The 19,875-nt window shown below is 37.2% G+C and overlaps 1 long non-coding RNA gene across 1 annotated transcript in view; it reads right to left on the bottom strand.

The window, feature by feature from the left end:
* LOC307000054 overlaps positions 1 to 19,875 on the bottom strand; it is a 37,930-nt gene that overhangs the window by 1,705 nt on the left and 16,350 nt on the right. The window lies entirely within an intron of this gene.

The raw sequence follows: 19,875 nt of genomic DNA, 5'->3' as shown, positions 1-19,875 counted from the left end.
GTGCTTTGTGGTAACCAATAAAAGTTAGTTTACCACAAAATTTTAAATCTGTCATTAATTACTCACCGTCATGTTGTTTCAAACCCGTAAGTCTTTTGTTCATCTTCAGAACATTGGTTCTTGCAGAAGCTCAAACGTGCTGCGTAACATGAGAATGAACCTCATTGGTTCTCGTGGAAGTTCAAACGTGCTGCGTAACACGAGAATGAACCTCATTGGTTCTCGTGGAAGTTCAAACGTGGTTCGTAACATGAGAATGAATCTCATTGGTTCTCGTGGAAGTTCAAACGTGGTTCATAACATGAGAATGAACCTCATTGGTTCTCGTGGAAGTTCAAACGTGGTTCGTAACACGAGAATGAACCTCATTGGTTCTCGTGGAAGTTCAAACGTGGTTCGTAACACGAGAATGAATCTCATTGGTTCTTGCTGAAGCTCAAACGTGCTGCGTAACACAAGAATGAATCTTATTGGTTCTTGTGGAAGCTCACATGTGCTGCGTAATACGAGAATGAATCTCATTGGTTCTCGTGGAAGCTCAAGCGTGCTGCGTAATACGAGAATGAATCTCATTGGTTCTCGTGGAAGCTCAAACGTGCTGCGTAACACAAGAATGAATCTCATTGGTTCTTGTTCAAGCTCAAACGTGCTGCATAACACAAGAATGAATCTCATTGGTTCTCCCACATCAAGAAATCATGCTTGGGCTTCCATTTACCAAAACTGATGTGTGAGAGTTGATGAATGTTTATGTGAATAAAAGCCTAAATTAAATCGGTTCAGCATATAACGCGACCGTGTTCTTCAGATTTTATTAAAAGATCTTCATTTGTGTTCTGAAGATGAACGAAAGTCTCACGGGTTTGGAACGACATGAGGGTGAGTAATTAATGACAATTTTTCGGTGAGCTAACCCATTTAATGACAGTGATATGATGTATTAAATTCAATATAAATGTGTGTATATCCGCCCGAGTGAGTCGGAATCAAAAGTACACGCGAGTTCCTGTTGCAGAAGTTTGATCCATCTCTGCTGTAATGGGAATGTATTCTTTCATAATCACCTGCGCAGGTTCTTGTTTTCTCCTAATGGGAGACAAAGTGCTTTGCTACAGGATCAATGTGCTTGTCATTCACAAGTATGTCTGAATCTGCCGAAAGGTCATCCAGACTAGAATGTCGATTGCCCATAAAATGCTTACAGGTCTGGAGAGCAAGACTGGCAATCTCAAATCCGCCCACAGATTTTCAATCGTGTGAGACGCCTCAGAACAAAAGGATGCTTCCCTACATACCAGGTCAAGGTTTTGTCTAACAGGTGCAGAAGATTTACATAATTTTGTTCATCTCTTTCTGATGTCATATGAACATACATAAGCACTATAACACATAAAGAGTAGCAGTCCTAGAACATTATATGTGAAACATTTGTATCTACTGTTTTTTCCATGTATAATTCTGAAAAAAAGAAGAAAAAAGAAAAAGAAAAAGAGTAGCAGTCCAGCAGTGTGATTCATTAAAGCACTGCTGTGAGTTGAACAATTTGGTATTGTCTATGGTTTTATTTCTTTACGTGAATCAAAATAAATGTGCTTTTAAACAATTTATGCCTTTAACCTTTCAAAATAAACTGAAAAATATAATAAATAAAAGGATTATTTAAGGCTTAAAACTTGCTGACTAGAGAGCGTTTGCACAGCACGACATTGGGAATCTGCCCTGTCATGTTATTGATAAAGATAAAACAATGCAAAATTGGTGCACAAAAGCTAAGCTGAGAGACATGGATTACGTACTAATGCCAAAAGTTTTATGCTCTTTCAACACTGCAGAATTAAATCAGTCTCAGCTGTGTTTTAGAGCCAGTTTAAGACCAAAGCCACTCATTTCTCAGCAGTTGGACACATTTTTTTTTTAAAAGTTTATAGTTAAAATCATGAGAAATCAGATCTAGCCTCAGTAAGTGATTGGCAAAAAAAAAATCATAAAAAAAAATCCAACACTGTCTAAAGCAAAGAAAGTATATTTGGTTACATTTTAACACTGTTAGTTGCATATGAGGATGTACTTCAACTTTCAACCACTTAGCATTTGAGATATGAAGAGTGTATATTGTCAATTGAACAAGCTTTAAAATGTGAATGCTTCTGTTCAAGTCTTTTTCTTTGCTTTTATAAAAGTCAGATGTAATTGTATTTATTCAATATTTATTAACTTATTCTAATTGGCGTATTTGTATCCTCAGGTACCTTTGAGTTTCCGACAGGAGACAGAGAGAACTGCTCTGCAGGAGAACTGAATTTACTAAAGCTGGGCCGCAGGCTGGAAATTACCACTAAAAATGCGTGTGATGGGAAAAATATGGGCTGGCATATGTGCGTGCACATCCTAATTTAATCATGCAAATTCACTATGGACACCCACACCACACCACCTCGAGTAGTGTTAAGTCTCTCTGATGTCAACAGAGCAGCTCATCTGGAACATGACCACAATACTTACAATACTTAACACTATTATTAGGAGCAACTGGAGGGTCCTGGCTCACCACAAAATAACTCAATACTATTTAATTTTCGTTAGAAAAGGAGAGCCAAGTAGAAATCCGTTTCCGTATCAGTTATAAATGGTTAAATACATTGTTTGTATATCTGTTATTTTAGTCTCATTAAAAAGCTATTATAGTCTTAAATATTTTTAATTCGTTTTTATTTTTGTATTTTCCATTTTCATTTAAATTACATCAAGTTAAATTACATCAAGTACATCAAGTTAAACGGAATGAAAATTAGACATGTTACTTTGGCAACTAGCTGAAATAAAATAAGTTTAAGTTTTTTTTAAATATTTTATTTCAAGTAAGGCAATTTTTAATATATATTTTTTTAATATACTTTATTCCGATTGGTCAAGCGCGCCATCCAGCGGTATGCTATTCCCCGATAACACATTTGGTGAGCTAATAAAATAATACAAATCAGATTAATATTGTGTGTACAGTTATTAAATATGTCATCAGGCTATCACAGACTCACTCTCTCGTTTCACACAAACGCAGCTGCTGCCATTTTACAACGATTGTTTTGTACACGTAATGGATTATAAGATGACAAACAAGTAAGATTTTAAAACAGTTTCATCTCATATCAATATATCTTATCCCCATAACAATTTATGTGGCGAAATGCCGTGAAATAATTGTTATGACTGTACCTTATCCCTTAAATGTCCGTCTAGTTTGAACTTGCCGCTTGCTAGCAACGGCTTTCTCCGCGAAAGCTTTGTGTTTAAAGAGCTAATAAAATATTCCCGCTCAAGTCAATATATCGTAGTTATTTACTAATGTGGCAAATTGCCGTGTAATAAGCGGGATAATGTAAATCCAGCCGGTTGTTATCGCAGAATAAACACCTTCAGGGTCCTGATCACCGTCAGGCTTTATTCTGCGATAACAACCGGTTGGATGTGCATTACCTCTTACATATCACATGTTAATAACATGCCTCGATAGATACACACTGTGATTTAAAACCATGTGTGCCACATTAAGAGGTAATCAACCTGATTTCCATTAATTTCAGGACAATTAAGCTGGAAATCAACAAATCAACAGTGCTGCTTAATTATCCGCGTTAGAATTAACAAGATAGTTTATAAATAGCAGCGATACGGGTGGCATCCAGACAGAGAGCACTGAGGAAATTGCAGCACAAGCCGTCAAACAGCGCAATTACACTGCAGTCAGCGCCAGTGTCCTCACATCTCTCTGAGAGCAGGAGACGTTTTCCCACAGACTCGCCCACCCACAGTCCAACATCTTATTGGACCATGAAATTAACACACAGCTATAAATTATTCACTATTGTGAGGGCTTTTATCTGACTATCGGTTAGAAATCGCGGCGCGCCTGCGTGTTGACAATGCAGATCTGGACAGGGGCACGGCCTCTCGTTTGTTACGCTCTACACATCAAATTTAACAAGCTGCAGTGCAGCTAACACAAACTTTATCATAAAACAGGCTATATGACCCAAGACCATTAAATGGCTCAACTTGGCAATGTGTCCCCAGGGTTATTCCATTACAGCCTCCTGCGAAAAGAACAGACCTCAGTAATTCATATCACCTGAAGGCTCATGTATTTTATCTCTCAATTCATGAGCTGGCGGCAGAATTTGCAGGCTTCATCTCATATCTGTGTTGACGCTAAATATGTGAATGGCCAGTATACCAGCCCGGGAAGAAAGGGGATGAAAGTGTCAGCAGAATAATGGGATAGAATATTTTTGTTCTTGTTGTTTCTGAGCAGCTGATGCAGTGTGTTAGATTGAAAATGCTCTAGTATTTGTGTGAAACTGAGTTAATCTTAACACCCAACATAAAAAAAAAAAAAAAAAAAAAAAACATTTGAGAATAGACTACACTGTGCAGCAAAACCCATTTTCAAATCTGGCTTGCGTCATTTCCTAAAGCATGACATAATTTTCTGTCACCTCTCCACTAGTAAAAAGCAAAAAGTATAGAGATCATAGGAAATTGCACACACACATTTGACTAGTTTGAGTGATGAAACTTATCTCGTTCAAGTCATCTCGTAAGGATCGTATTTACAAGTTGAACGCACTTGAACGCCACCACAATGTCGTAAATACGAGTGGGAAGCTCAGGATTTTTTAAAAGCCCCGATCTTTACGAGTTGGGGGCGTATCAGTGAGAAACATGGCGGAATACCACATACTTAATGTTATTTTAGCAGTAATATTGTTAGGCTTTTCTTCTTGTTAACCTTTATTTAACTAGGAAAGTCACATTGAGGTTTAAACCTCTTTTACAAGTGAGACCTAGTCAAGAGTCAAGACAGGGTCGGATAGCAGAATTAAACAGATAACAAGCCACAATAAACATCACCATTAGGTACAACAGAAATCACAACAAAACAAATCTCCACAACAAGATGTTATACAACACCGAAACACAGCACAGCATAGCAACACAACCATTTGGATATTACATAATACCCTACATATAGTACTGTTCACAGAAGCAACATTAATAGATCATAGATTTAATAAGGAGTTAAGTGTTAGGTTTTCTAATTGCCAGCACAGAATATGATGGCATTATAATATAACAATGTAATAGGCCTAACGATAAAGTTAGCAGTGGCTTCATAAATTAATTAAAAACATTTTTAAAAAAGTACACCTAATGCACATTTCTTTGTTCTTCATTTTCTAGAACTAGAGTTTAAGAACCTTGCTGTTTTTTGTGTAATTAATTAAGAAAAAGTACACCGCCATCTTACTCAGACGGAAGTGTCTTGAACGCACCTAGCCGTCGTAAACACAACTTCCCACCTCGTAAGTACAAACTTTCCAAGAGGACTTGAACGCACCATTAATCAACATCAACATCCTCAAACAAACTTTTTTTCTTTTTTTTTTTTACAAAAATGTGGTATTTTTAAAAAAAAATGCATTGCAAAGCATAACATAAAATGACCAAGAAAAACTTAAAAAAGCCAAATAAAGCAAAGCATAACATAACATAAAAACATAACATAAAAACCCCCAAAGCAAAACAGATTCAGATTCTTTTATTTAATGCCATGTCAGCATTCAAAGCTATTTTCATGGCAAAAATTAAATTACAAAAACACAAATATCATATAAATATAATAAAAACAGAACAAACAACAAGTCATTATACAAAGAATCACTTTTATTCTTGACAAAAAATAATCATATTATATAACAGTAAAAACTATTCAGTAATATTAAAAGCAATATTATAAAGTAAAGTATAAAAGCAATATTTTTACTTTTCTGTGCGCTCTTGAGATAAAGTCTGTTAATATAATTTATTGTTCATTTATTGTATTGTTGTTTTAATTGGCCCAAACTATCTGTTACAATCAGCAACTTCTTCAATAACATGGTCTTTTTCTGATTTACCATTAGTACAAACTAGACATAAAATTAAATTGATTTGTATTCTTGTAATTCTTTTAATCCAATGTTTTATTCACTAATTGGAAACAAATTGCAGGATCTACTTGCAACACTCATACCCTAATCCACTAATTGCTGAATCTCTTCTGTTCACAATTTGCACCTACGAAAGAATACTGAAGTTGCCCTTTTTTGCAAAACATCCTCTTCTTCAGAAAGATTATTAGACTGAAACCATGTAGCTCATGTGTTATTCATCACATGGAGACCTTTAAAACATAAAAAAACATCAAACAGAAGAGACAAGAGGCGTAAACACAAGGAAAAAAAATGGATGGAAGAAAATGCTAATCGCTTTCTGATCTTCCATAATGCCATAAAAAGGACCAGCAACACAGCAGAAATGAGCGATTTAATCACCACTTGAGTGCTGACTTGACAAACCTGATGGCTTCATAAATGAACAATTCAACACCCATTATACGCCTGAAAAACTTGGAAGTTTATCAACATGACAGGGAAAGATGGTTCAGTTCCAAGCCTAACAGAAGCTCCTGATCCTATTATTTGTACATGATAGTTTATTACACAAACATCACAAAAAAATGTTTTCTTAAATTTTTTTAACGGTATTCTACCGTACACTGTAAACCCCAATAAGCTGACTTGACTCAAAACTTTACAGAACACATGAATACAACAAATATAACAATAATCTCTCTAACCCTATAATGTGGCCTTCTCAAAGAGAAAATGCAATCATTTAAGGGAAGCTACCAGACGGCACTTTGATCTCAGTTGAATGACTCACGCAAAGTCAAATATAATGACCGCAACTGCGTTGTCGTCATTTGACTTACTGAGTCATACAGGAGAGTTATTCACAAAGATAACAGTTCATAAGCTCACTGGTGTGGGAAAAAATGGCTTGTATCAAACAGGGTCCAACTTATGGAATAATGATCAACTAATTACCCTAACAGTAACTGCACACAATACACAAACACAAAACAACATCAGCTAAAACCTCAATTTCTACTTTTTACATGGCCCTATATGCTTTTATCATGTATTCGGCATTGAATCATTCAAGTGCAAGGCCTTATAGGCATTCCCTCCCACTACAATACTTAGAAGACACAACAATATGAAGTTCATCTAGCTTGATAAAGGATTTACCCTTCAGTTTATTTAGCTGAAGTAAATATACATTCGGTCTCAGGCATTGCAATATTTTTCATGTTGTCAAATGTATGTCATACAGACAGGTTAGCATGAGCGATTTGATCTTATTCTTTAGTGTGCAAACACATTTCTCTTCTGAATTTGCCATTACTTGTGCTGGCCATCGGACTTACGGTTTTCTCGTAGTAACGCTCAAAAAACACACAAAAATAGGCCCCGCCCACGAGTGTTGACAGACACTGCCGTTTTAACTTAGACCCGCCCTGATCGAGGTCACAGCGAGTTGTACAGATCCGCCATTGCTGCACTGATGAGAATGTCTCCCAAGCGTTGTAGGTGTTGTGTGGCTGGATGTATTAATCCACATAGCTCTCTATTTACTCCTGAAATCTGAGGCAGCCGCTGAAGACGAGGTGCGTTCATTTTGTTTTCAAAGAAAATGCTCCCTCAACTCTACCGAAATTCGTTTATGTACTTACGCACTTTTTAAACTGCATTTACTCAGCTCTTACGGTGATTTTCTGGAGTAAAACTGACGCTTCATCTTTTGTGTGATGTACAATAAACTTCATTAAACTCATGAGTATATTTTTGACAAAACAGCAGGCTTTTAGGCTATTAATAGTGGATACATACAAGCAGATGACAAATACGTTATAACCGTAATTAAACTAAACTATACCTGTTCCATCTCCATACAGCATATATTCTCTGACTCTGTAGGCATTATTGTCCGACTCCGGATCGAAATGAACACCGTTACTGAGAGTTTCTGATATTATCATCATTCCGTGAGATGAAATTGTCCTGAAGCCCCGTTCACACCGCCAGCGACACGATCCCATTCATTTCAATGGACCGCTGGCGACTTCCGGCGACACGAGCGACAGTGACCGTTGGCGACAGAATGTGGGCGTGTCAAGCGACGCGAGACGCGACAAAATTTCAGAAGTGTCAACTTTATGCAAATGAGAAGCGGTTTTCGCGAGCGACAACCAATAGGAAAGAAGACTTTCAGTGGAGCTCATGTCACCGTCTCGAGTGTAGGCAATAATAAAATGATGCATGGAAAATAAACTGTCGACAGTCTCAGTGAGTTTAATTCATACATTTATAGGTCAAGTGTTGTAATTTTATGATGCAAGTTTAGCACTGCTGCAGTTCATTTTACAGTTTCCCCTGCATTATGTTGACTATTGGGGACAATAAAATGTATTATTTGTGAAATTCTAATGACGTTTGAGTAATTTATGACAGTATGAGTGAGTTTAATTTGTTGATTGATCGATTGGTAATCTAGTAAATTATTTAATCCACTGAACACTGCTGTGGTAAAATAAAAACACTCTCCCAACAGCATACTGTTTCTTTTGAGCCTAATTCCTAGTCAAATTAAAATTATATAGTTAACACTTGTAATGGTATTTTGTAGTATAGATATGGCCAGACGTGCAGTCTACCAATAACATTAGAGCGACAATACGAGGAACGCCCACAAGCGACTGCACAGTACAGAGACTAGCGACATACAGCGATGAAGTCGCTGGCGGTGTGAACGGGGCTTCAGACTGAGCGCGAGCTCATGAAGCTCCACCCCCTGCGCCGTGCAGCAGCAGCTTATTTGCATTTAAAGGGCACACACCAAAACAGCGCGTTTTTCTGAGCACCAAAAAGTGACAATTTATTTAAACATGGTGTAAAAAACTATCTGTCGGGTATTTTGAGCTAAAACTTCACATATACCCTTTGGGGACATCAGCGACTTATTTTACATCTTGTGAAAAGGGGCATAATAGGTCCCCTTTAAAGGGATAGTTCACCCTAAAATGAAAAGCGCACTCTTAAAGTTTGTTACAAAGCACCGGTAAATAGTTAAGATGATCATGTCGGTAAAAAATAGCAAAGAGACGTTTCAATTATGTATTGATAAACTAGTGTTTTCTGAGTCAGTGTCGACTGCAAAGATTAAGTTGGCGCACCTTTAGAGAAAAATGCGACTTTCATACAGATTACATAATCAGAAAGTATTTGTTTTTGATCCGAATTGGTTCATTTAAAAGTAGACATTTCACGCTTTCTATAGGCTAGATATATTTCTCATGTTTGTGAGGCAAGTAGCCTATACGCTGAGTTTCGGTTTATTTATTGTTAAGGCGGCGTAACTAGGGATCTTCACTCCTAAATATCCCCGTCTTTGTGCTTCAGCTCACATTTCATTTAATCATTAATGTTTCAGCTCATGGAGAAGAACACTTTCTACGGCTGTCCTCAAATCTTTTTTGCCGCTTTTTTTCTCTCTGAACTCTTTACACTTGATTCTCCCTGGTTACCAGACGACTCAGAAGAGCATTTGCTCAGAAAAAAAAAAAAAAAAAAACAGCTGGCGTTTCATTTCAGAGCCACCCTGTTCTCTTCAGAGCATGGGGTAATTGCCCAACGCGTATCTCCAGTGATGAGAAGATACTGCCGGCGTACTAAAAATAGCTGACAGGGCCTTCAAAGCACAAAGCCACAAAACCAGCTGAGTAAAGGTGCTTTGATGATTTCCATCATGGCCGGCGTGATAATTATCACTGTGTCAATACAAAAAGGTGCGATAAGCCATTTTGTTTGCACAGAAAGTGATGACTCTCACATTGCCATCCATAGCATTAGCGAGGACTCATGGGAAATGTGATTGTGGAGGGGAAGTGGGGTCTTAATTACCTCATTCAGGATGTATTCAAATGCTTTCCTAGTGTTAAAAAAGACTTACATTACATAAGAATATGGTGTGACAAAAAGACAGAACTTGCAGACAATTGAATTCTGTGACTGTCTGCTGGTATGATGACCATCTAATGAAAAACAGCAACTGATGACGTACAGTCCGCAGGTGTGTGAGAAAGAGGAAGGAGAGAGATGTTCAGACAATGCTGATACATGTATGTTATACAAAATTGATATGCAACATTGATAATGAAAGCATTTCAGTCGCTCAAACAGAAGCTTGTGGGTTTCGGTTCCTAAGGAATGCATTAACTGCTAAACAAATACACATGCGATGCAAGTAGTTTTGGTAACACTTTATTTCTATTGTCCACTTTAGACATTCACATTTACAAAATTAGGAAGCGCTATATTATTTTCACACCATATCATGTAGGCCTATACAGTATATTACACAGTACAGACATAAAATACATTGACATCACACATTGTCCCTTGTCGCTTACCCAATATCTCAATGATTTACATTTTCCTAATCTGTATTTTCCAGTAAAAAATATAATTTGCTGCTTAAGAAACTTCTTATAATTAATAATAATGTTGAAAACATTATTTTGGTCACCTATGGTCATGAGCTTTGGGTCATGACCGAAAGAACAAGATCCCGGATACAAGCGGCCGAAATGAGCTTTCTCCGTAGAGTGGCTGGGCGATCCCTTAGAGATAGGGTGAGGAGCTCGGTCACTCGGGAGGAGCTCAGAGTAGAGCCGCTGCTCCTCCACATCGAGAGGGGTCAGCTGAGGTGGCTCGGGCATCTGTTCCGGATGCCTCCTGAACGCCTTCCTGGGAAGGTGTTCCGGGCACGTCCCACCGGGAGGAGACCCCGAGGAAGACCTAGGACACGCTGGAGAGACTATGTCTCCCGGCTGGCCTGGGAACGCCTCGGTGTCCCCCCGGAAGAGCTGGAGGAAGTGTCTAGGGAGAGGGAAGTCTGGGTGTCTCTGCTTAGACTGCTGCCCCCGCGACCCGGCCCCGGATAAGCGGAAGAAGATGGATGGATGTTGAAAACAGTTGTGCTGCTTCATTTTTGTGGAAGCCGTTTCCTTTCCAGGATTCTTTGATTAACAAAGTTCACAAGAAAATCTTTTGAAACTATTTTTTTAGAGGTAATGAATCCATGCTTAGTAAATGTATTGATTCATCAAAAAAATGTACTGACCTCAAACTTTTGAACTGTAGTGTATATAAACATATTTAAAGCAGTTGCTTAAACCTGATCAGATTATATTCAATTTTAAAACATATCTTGAACTAAAGGTGACGTGTGCAACTGGCCTCAATGAGGAACTGCAGGAACAATACATTTATTATATATAGAAAACAAGATGAAAAATAAATAATTTGACAGCCGACGAGAGAGAGAGAGAGAGAGAGAGAGAGAGAGAGAGAGAGAGAGAGAGATAGAGAGATAGAGAGAGAGAGAGAGAGAGAGAGAGAGAGAGAGAGAGAGAGAGAGAGAGAGAGAGAGAGAGAGAGAGAGAGAGAGAGATATTCCCATTGTGCTGAAGGACAAGGGGCTAACATGGCACTCAAGTTGAGTCCTTCAGGTCCTCAATCCATCAGTAAACATGAGCATGAGGAGCCTCTACAGTGTAGTGTGTGCAAATTGCTCTTCCTCTCCAGCTGGTGATGCCACGGGACGTAATGATCGGGTTTTTCTCAATTCTGTGGCCCAATCAAGGTCATAGACCGACAAAAACACACAGACACATCTGTCTTCCTGCCAATCAGCAGAGATACAACACATGCAGGTTTGCTGACACTAAAAATTAAAGATATACAGTGGTGGTAAAAAAATAAGAATCTTTTGGAGGCAAGATGGCAAGGTGGAACAGAACGAACAAAATGTCCTTGACAAACCCTGGAGAAAAACAGAGGCCTGCCATTGACTTTATGTGATTTGTAGAGCAATCACTGTTGTCCATGACAACTATCCTATGAAACATGATGACATCTTGCTGCAAAGGATTTCATTTTATCTTTTTTTATTATTTAATTTAATTTTTGGCATGAGTCATGACAGACTTTGAAAATGGAAAATGCTGGATTTGTTTCAGAATTTACAGGTAACCCAACACTATATAAAAAATGGAATAAATAATTCATGTTTGAATCAATTATTTAGAGAACCTGTCTATGTTGACATTTGGCTACTTTGGCTAGCTTCTACAAAACGACAGATGCGCGACAAAAAAAAAAAAAAAAAAAAAAACTTGACTTGATTAGCTATCCAAACTTTGGATGATTATACGCTAAACTGTCTTTTATTTACAGAAGAAAACCTAGGACCCACCAGTTGGGAAATACTTTGTAACTGAAATTGGGGCGAATGAATTACTTCTCTATTTATAGAGTTATATATTTTAACACAGACAATAATGGCACAAGCGCATCTTCTTCATCTGAAAACCCTGAGGATATATAGACACTTCATTAGAACCTCCAAAAAGGTAATTCAGGCATATTTCCCCTTAGAGGAAATCCATCATCTTTCAAAAGGGACAAACTTTTAATTAATATGGATGACGCCTTATCCCCGATTCATAGTTATACAACGATTCAGATTGATTTAGAGAAGGAACATAGCATAAGATGTGTCCGTCATGAACTATACAACTCTAGAGCTCCAAAACGCTCGATCCTAACATGAGTAGCAAAGACATACTGCCTTGAAAGATAGCTTGTTTCAGACATTCAGTACATATACTGTATTATCTGTCAATAAAGCATTCTTGAAAGCATTTTCATAAGATGTTGAATGGAGCTGAAGGAAATTATTTAATTGATAAATATATATTGACAATTATAATATCTTCAGTCAGTTATTCCAAGACATCTAATGCAAATATGAATTTACATTAAGTAAAATGTATTTCAATAAATCTAATTTAAACCACTTGTTAATATATATATATATATATATATATAAATTGATGGTGTCAAATGATAACAAATATAACAATATGTGTAGTTTTTTTTGCCATTTACCAAACTTTAATGTTTAATTTATTGTAATTACTTACCTCACATTTGTTCTGAATTAATATACACCCTTTAAAGATTACTTGGAAATTTGTCATTGAATTCAAATGCATGAATGTTACAAACAGGCAGTCCATTCATTCACTTTCATTGAATAGAGCACATTCATCAACATAGTAATTTGGGTTTGGAACAACAATAATGAGGCAAATTATTCTTTAAAACCTTTAGTTAAATAGCTTTTTTTAAACCGACCGGAAATCTTCTCCTCCATTACCAAAACACCAACACTGTCCAATTCTTCACCATATCACTCATTTCATGACAGGCTAATCACATCTGAATCTTCCAGCATTACTTATATCAAAAAGTTTGCCTCTACACGCTCAAAGTTTGGCACACACCGCTCAGAAAACAAGCGGTTGTCCAGTATTGGGCACAATCAAAGTCTGTTGCTGTTTCATGTCAAATCAAGCCCAATTGTTTGGGCCTGTAGCCAGTTAATCACAAGCCCTGCGGCGGAGCCAGAACACAAGTCAGCGCTAATTCAAGTCCGCGAACAAACTGGCAAAGTATTCTGTTCTTCAGATTGATGAGGATGGTTTAATTGCTTTCTTTTGTTGCTTTGGCACAAACTTGCATTTGATGTTTTTGTGAATGTAAATCATAAAAAATTGATTGACATAGTCGGTGACATAGTAAAAAAAAAAAACGGGGGAAATGTATTGGTCCAGCCTCATCTATCACTTGTGTGGAACCGTTCAAACAAATTGTCATCTTTGATCATCTGAATTGGTGAGATATGTGACCGTTCAATCCAAACGTAAAGTGAGTTATGTGAATCCCGCTGAAGCATGAATCAGGCAGGATATTTCAAGGAGCCGTCGTTTGTGGCTACAGTGATTTGGGACTTGTCACATGTACTAACTGTAACAGACTGCCGGAGACATAACCATATCACCAAATGATGTAATTAAAAAACAGCCCCTGGGGAGAACTGTCATTGAAAACACACACATACACTCCCCAACAGCACAAGATAGAAACAGGGAACAAGTAAGAGAGAAAATCCGGCTGGATTTAGCGAGCTCTGTTGGGCTGAGATGAAAGAATAAGAGGTTATTCACATTCACAAGGCCAAAAAACAAGCCCTCTGCAAATAGTCCGACAGAGCTGTGTGTTCGCGAGGTGAGGCTTCGACCTTGAACGCCGCAAAGCATTGTTTCTTAATTAGTATTTATATATATATATATATATATATATATTCAGTCGGTTTCCAGTACAAGTATCTAAAAATGATAAAACTTAAAATGAGTCATATTTACTTGAAAAGCAAAAGCTTTGTAAGATATTAAGAGAGAACACACGTTTTTTTCTCACCAAGTGGTAATACTTCACAATAAGGTTGTAAACATTAACATTATTAATGCAAGAGAAAGCCTGCACGAACACATATTAATCTTGGTTAATGCTAATATGGTACATTTGTAACATTAAAAATGTAATGATTTACATTTTTTGGCAGTGTAAAAGTTAAAAAGTTAACAAAATAATAATGTTAGGTATATGTAAATTAAATATGCATGTACACTGAAATGTGCAAATATCCCCCATAGATTATTGTTAGTTTAATGCATTGACTAAAATTACTACATGTATTAATTTACACTACATTTTTCTAAAAAATATGAGGTTTATGCAGGTTTAAGCAAAAAAGACAACTTCAAGAAAAATATCTTATGTCTTATAAGCATCAATATCTCTTATTACAGGTTTGCTTCTAATGTATATGTGCCTTGTTTTAAGGACAAAAGAAGACATTTATTTATTTATTTACCAATATAAGGGCTGCACGATATTGAAAAAAACCTGACACTGCAATCTTTTGTTTTTCTGCAAATATATATATTGTGATTTGAAAACAATCACTTGAATAGCTCTATTTGGAAAGAATGAATACTAATTGTGGTGACTTTGTAGGGAAGTGCATCTGCATATAAAATAATAAATTACAATCATTGGTAATACAATAGAACAAAGATACAAATTAAATAAACAGTGTTTTATGTTTTTTTCAGGTAAGCCTAACAATGAGGTACAGAAATTCAATAAATGTAAAATCAGACTGCAAAGTCTTCACTATATCAATTAAATATCCCCGTTAAAGCTAAAAAGGTGATTTTCTCTTTGTATTTTGTTGATTAATTAAGATGAATGACACAGACAGCTGCATTAATATAAGGCTGCTGTCACTTTAAGACCTAATGCATGGATCAAATGTAATGATTCTCATCCTTTTTCTTTCTTAATTGTTTATGTTCATGTAAGCCATAAGCAACTTTGTTTATGAGGATACTTATTGAGATGGGCATTTTGACATAATTTTGCACGCATGTGCCCATTCAAGCACAAATAGACACAGAAGAGAGAGAATAAGTGCCCGTCTTTTGCATCATCTTGCACTCGAATGGTTTAAAATCGCTTGAATGTTTAAACTGAGGACCTAAAACACGTGCAAATGATAAACTTTCGCAATATGATGGGTAAAGTTTGCAATCAGGTGTTAAAGGTGTTTGCAATCCAAAAATCCTGTGTGAGAATCATCTGTACAGTTAAACTACAATCGCACAACCTGCGCTAATGCTAAAACTATAGCCTATATCGCGCAGCCCTACACCAGCAATCCTCATCTCAGCAACAGAGGTTGAACTGACAAGTGAGATTCTGTCAAAGTACTGAATCAACTGCCAACAATGGAGACTGCTCCTCAAAAACATCTGAAAACAGCTCTAGACACAGAAGACGGCTGCTTGCATCATGCCTAGAAGTGTAAAACTGACGTGTGCCATGTGACAGCCGGAAACCATGTGCATGAACCAGTGACCACAGCCACAGGATAACCAACCATCTCGTCTGAAGTAAATCCATGTTAACTAGCATCTGTGTCCAGCCCCAGGTTATATTGCTACTGTATAGTTCTGTGGGCTAAAATTACTCCCAAATTAAATCAACTACAAAAACCAATGGAATTTACCCTCAGGAAAGAATGTATATGTTAAGTGTATAAGAAATTGCTAACATTTTCTCAAAAATTGTCATATTTATGTTTAGGTATTTTTCTCTTCCTTTTTAATATTGCGTAAGAGAGGACTACAGCTTGTAATCTTATACGGTTGACATGAGAGAATACCATACCAGTTGACATGAGAGAAGCTGTTATGCAAATCTTTAATATGTAACAATTGACCGTTCGCAAAGACCCACCCCCCTTAGTTACTGTCGCTATGTCCGACAAGCTACTGCCCTCTCTGACGCCACACCATGTTCTCACGCAGTGAAAAATACATCGTGGAGCAGAGAGGAGACTGACAACACGCTGGCAGACAGGACAGAGCAGGTTACTTTTGGGTTACCTTTGATAATAAACATATTAAACAAAGTCTCACCTTTCAATGTAAACAATAAATACTGTTTTGTGGCTCTTTAATGTGTCGTGACAGATCGCTGTAGAGCATCAGTTAAAGCTGCTCGTGAACCGATCATCTCTTCCTTCTAGTTCATTTATAGTATCAAATAAACATGAATGAACATAAGAAGGAATTATGTTTTTACAGCGGAAAGGCGTCAGTACACTCCGTTTTTCACGTTCAAATCTTCCCATGTTAATCTACTAACTCTCCTAACAGCTTTGTCGGACAAAATGGTGGATGGCGAAGTATGATTGGTCAGATCACCTGTCAATCAAGCTCCCTGCGAAGGGTCAATAGAGATTAAAATGTCACATACACACATTATTATACGTACTTCCAGGTGTCCTGCTCCAGCCGAGCAACTGTCAATGAGATGGACGGGAATGCTATGGGATAGCTTTCTCCCAGTATTATAGATCTCCTCTTAAATGATTTACACATAAAAGCCTGACAGAAATGTGAAATGTTCAAATGCTTGAATTTTTTTGTGTGTGTGTGTAGACAGATCAAAACCAGTTTCCTCATGCCAGAACACAAGGCATTCCCAATTCCACAAGCAAAACAGACAAAAATACCCATCTTACACGTAACTGTCTGTGATATAAATCTCAGAGATAAATTAATAATTGCATCAGCTTCCCGAGTTCATTTTGAAGTTTTGCAGCGAGCAGACAGTGCACTTCGCACGCATACACTCACGACCGACTCATGTACACGTGCAAACACATATAAAATAGCCCGAGGGTGCTATTCCACTTCAGTTGAAATGGTCTCCATTTTGAAACAGATGTGTCTCATTGTTAGATAATTCCACATTACTGGCCTTATGTTGCTTTGAAATGCTAATTCCGTCCGTATATTCCAGCCATACTCCACGTCGTGTACAATAAATAATCTAAAACTTCTTCTTTCCAAGAACAGCCAATTTTTTGAGGCAATCCAGCAACTTAGTCCACAAGGTGGTTTCATACAGATGCATTAAATACAATTAACATATACTGTATGTCTCAGAAATAAGCTAAACATCACACAGATTATAAATGCATTGCATTGCACACCAGTATAAACACAGTTTGTCAGCATTGATAATGTGAACAGGCCCTATCTGCCTGGCCTTATCTATCCGGTGATGAATAGGAGATGTGAATTGAAACAGAATGGACTAGTCTAAGCAATGCCAGGAGGAACTGAGACTCTTTTGTAGAATTTCTGTTTACACAAAAGGGAGGAAGGCGCAGTGCTTGTAATCTCTTTGCGAGCTTGTTTCGCTGTAAACTCAGTTTACAACAAACTTAGAAATTCAGTTTATAGTACAGATGAAAAATGCACAAGGAAAAAAAGCAGGGAGACTGGTTTATAAAAATAAATACACCAAGAATGTGTTGCTGTTGTGAACTAAAAGAACACAATACCCATTGCATAAAATTATGACGTAAAGTCAGGTTCAAAATTTTATTTTGAAACTAAATTTGTGGGATTAAAAAGAGAGAGAGAGAGAGATCATGTCCATTGTATATTAGATGCTAGGTTCATCATCAGATTTGTTTACTGGCTATTGCAAATATAAACATGCCTAATCCAATGCCACAGGGAGGCATGCATAGTTTATTATGCTTTTAAAATCTGCTATATGATGCTTGTAACCACAGCACTCAGATACAAACACAGTCTCATACTTGCATCGCATGATTTATGCAAGCAAAATCAAATGTTTGTCTAGCTGCATGCATGTATTGCAGACTAACCTTTTCACGCATGGATCTAATGAAACCATATAGCCGGCTGAGGTTCAGCAGAACCATCTAATGTTCTCAACGAGGGCCGGCCATTGTGTCCAGAGACTGCCAGGAAAGCAGCGTCAGGGAAAGGCTGTGCGCGACAGATTTTTACCCCAAGGGCAGTGTCACTGCCACCCAATTTAAGGCCTGCTGTTTTCCAAGCTAGAATCAAGCCTGCCTGGCTCTGGTTTTCCCCCGCTGTCTGAATCATTTTGGGTTGCTGATGGGGGTTTGGTAATTGTAATACTCTCTGAAATGGAGGTGAGAGAGGAAAACAATGTGGAAAAACACTTTATGAGGGATGGCTGTGTGTCATTTTCTTTGGCAAAAGGGCCGACTTGTAGCATGCCTCTCCGCTCTGCCCCAACGGATAACAACGTAATGGAGCCTGAGCTGCTGAAACACGAGTCGGCACATCACGACGTTGCAGATCTCACACTACTTATCTCTGCCTGACATCACTCAACAATGTGAAAGTTTTCACACTGACAGTTCGGTTCTGTGGCCATCTGCAGGTTCATCCGGCTTCAGACTGGAACAAAATGGAGTCTTAGAAAGATGCGATAGAAAAATCACAAAAACGAAAATCTCTAATATCAAACACTTCTGTGTTATAATCACTGATATAAAGTTCAACATGGTTAGTCTTATTGTTTGAATCTCGTTTTCTTGATTCGAGTAATGTTTGTACCATGCCTCTGAGACAATGCTATTTTGTCAAGTGGCTAACATAGCATAATCTGAAAGATTTATTTGTAGTAAAAGTAATACAGCATTTTCTCCACCATACAAAATATTTGAAAATGAATTGCATTCCATTTAGGAACACAAGTCATTCGTTTTCCGACCTAACTTTTGGTGCATCCCTAAACACAACTGTTTTACTCAACAGTCTCTATTGAAGTAAAAGTGGTAAACTGATCAAAAATAGAATAAATCACATGACATCATATTCGTATGAAGTGGAATAGGCTACAGTGCAACAAAGTCATGTTTTATATTGATACAAAAAGAATCATCAGCTTAAAGGATTAGTTCACTTTCAAAAAAAGTGTTGCTGATAATTTACTCACCCCGATGTCATCCAAGATATCCATGTCTTTCTTTCTTCAGTCGAAAATAAATTAAGTTTTTTGAGGAAAACATTACAGGATTTTTCTACACAGAATGGACTTCAATGGCAACCATCTATCCCGATGTTCAAAAGAAGTTTCAAATGTCCGTCTCAATGCAGCTTCAAAGTCTCGACACGATCCCAGAAGAGAAATAAGGGTCTTATCTAGCGAAAATGATCAGTCATTTCCTAAAAAAAATAAAATAATTTTTTTATATATATATATATTATACACTTTTTAACCACAAATGTCCGTCTTGTAGATCTCTGAGATGCGCCACGCATTACGTCATGACGTTGGAAAGGTCCAAAAGATAACTTAAAAGATAAATAAGAGGGAGTGAAAAAGTTAAAATTCACGTTGTCATTGTAATTTTGTACATTATTCATCAGTGCAATAACTTGTGCCTCAAAACTTTTTCTTGTCAAATATCCAGCTTCTTTAAAAAAATATGTCTAAATACAGAGCTACAATGGGTTATTTCATTCAATGTTTTTCTTTTTGCTGGGTTTCAATTTGTGTCTTTAAAAAGACAATTCCAAAATCTAAGTAAACCAGCACAGGGAACATAAGAATAATGTTTCTTGAAATATAAAACATATGATCATACTCAAGGTCACACAAC

Source organism: Phoxinus phoxinus, assembly GCF_949152265.1.
Source record: "Phoxinus phoxinus genome assembly, chromosome: 6".
Taxonomy (NCBI): Eukaryota; Metazoa; Chordata; class Actinopteri; order Cypriniformes; family Leuciscidae; genus Phoxinus; species Phoxinus phoxinus.
This window is presented reverse-complemented; position numbering and strand designations above follow the sequence as displayed.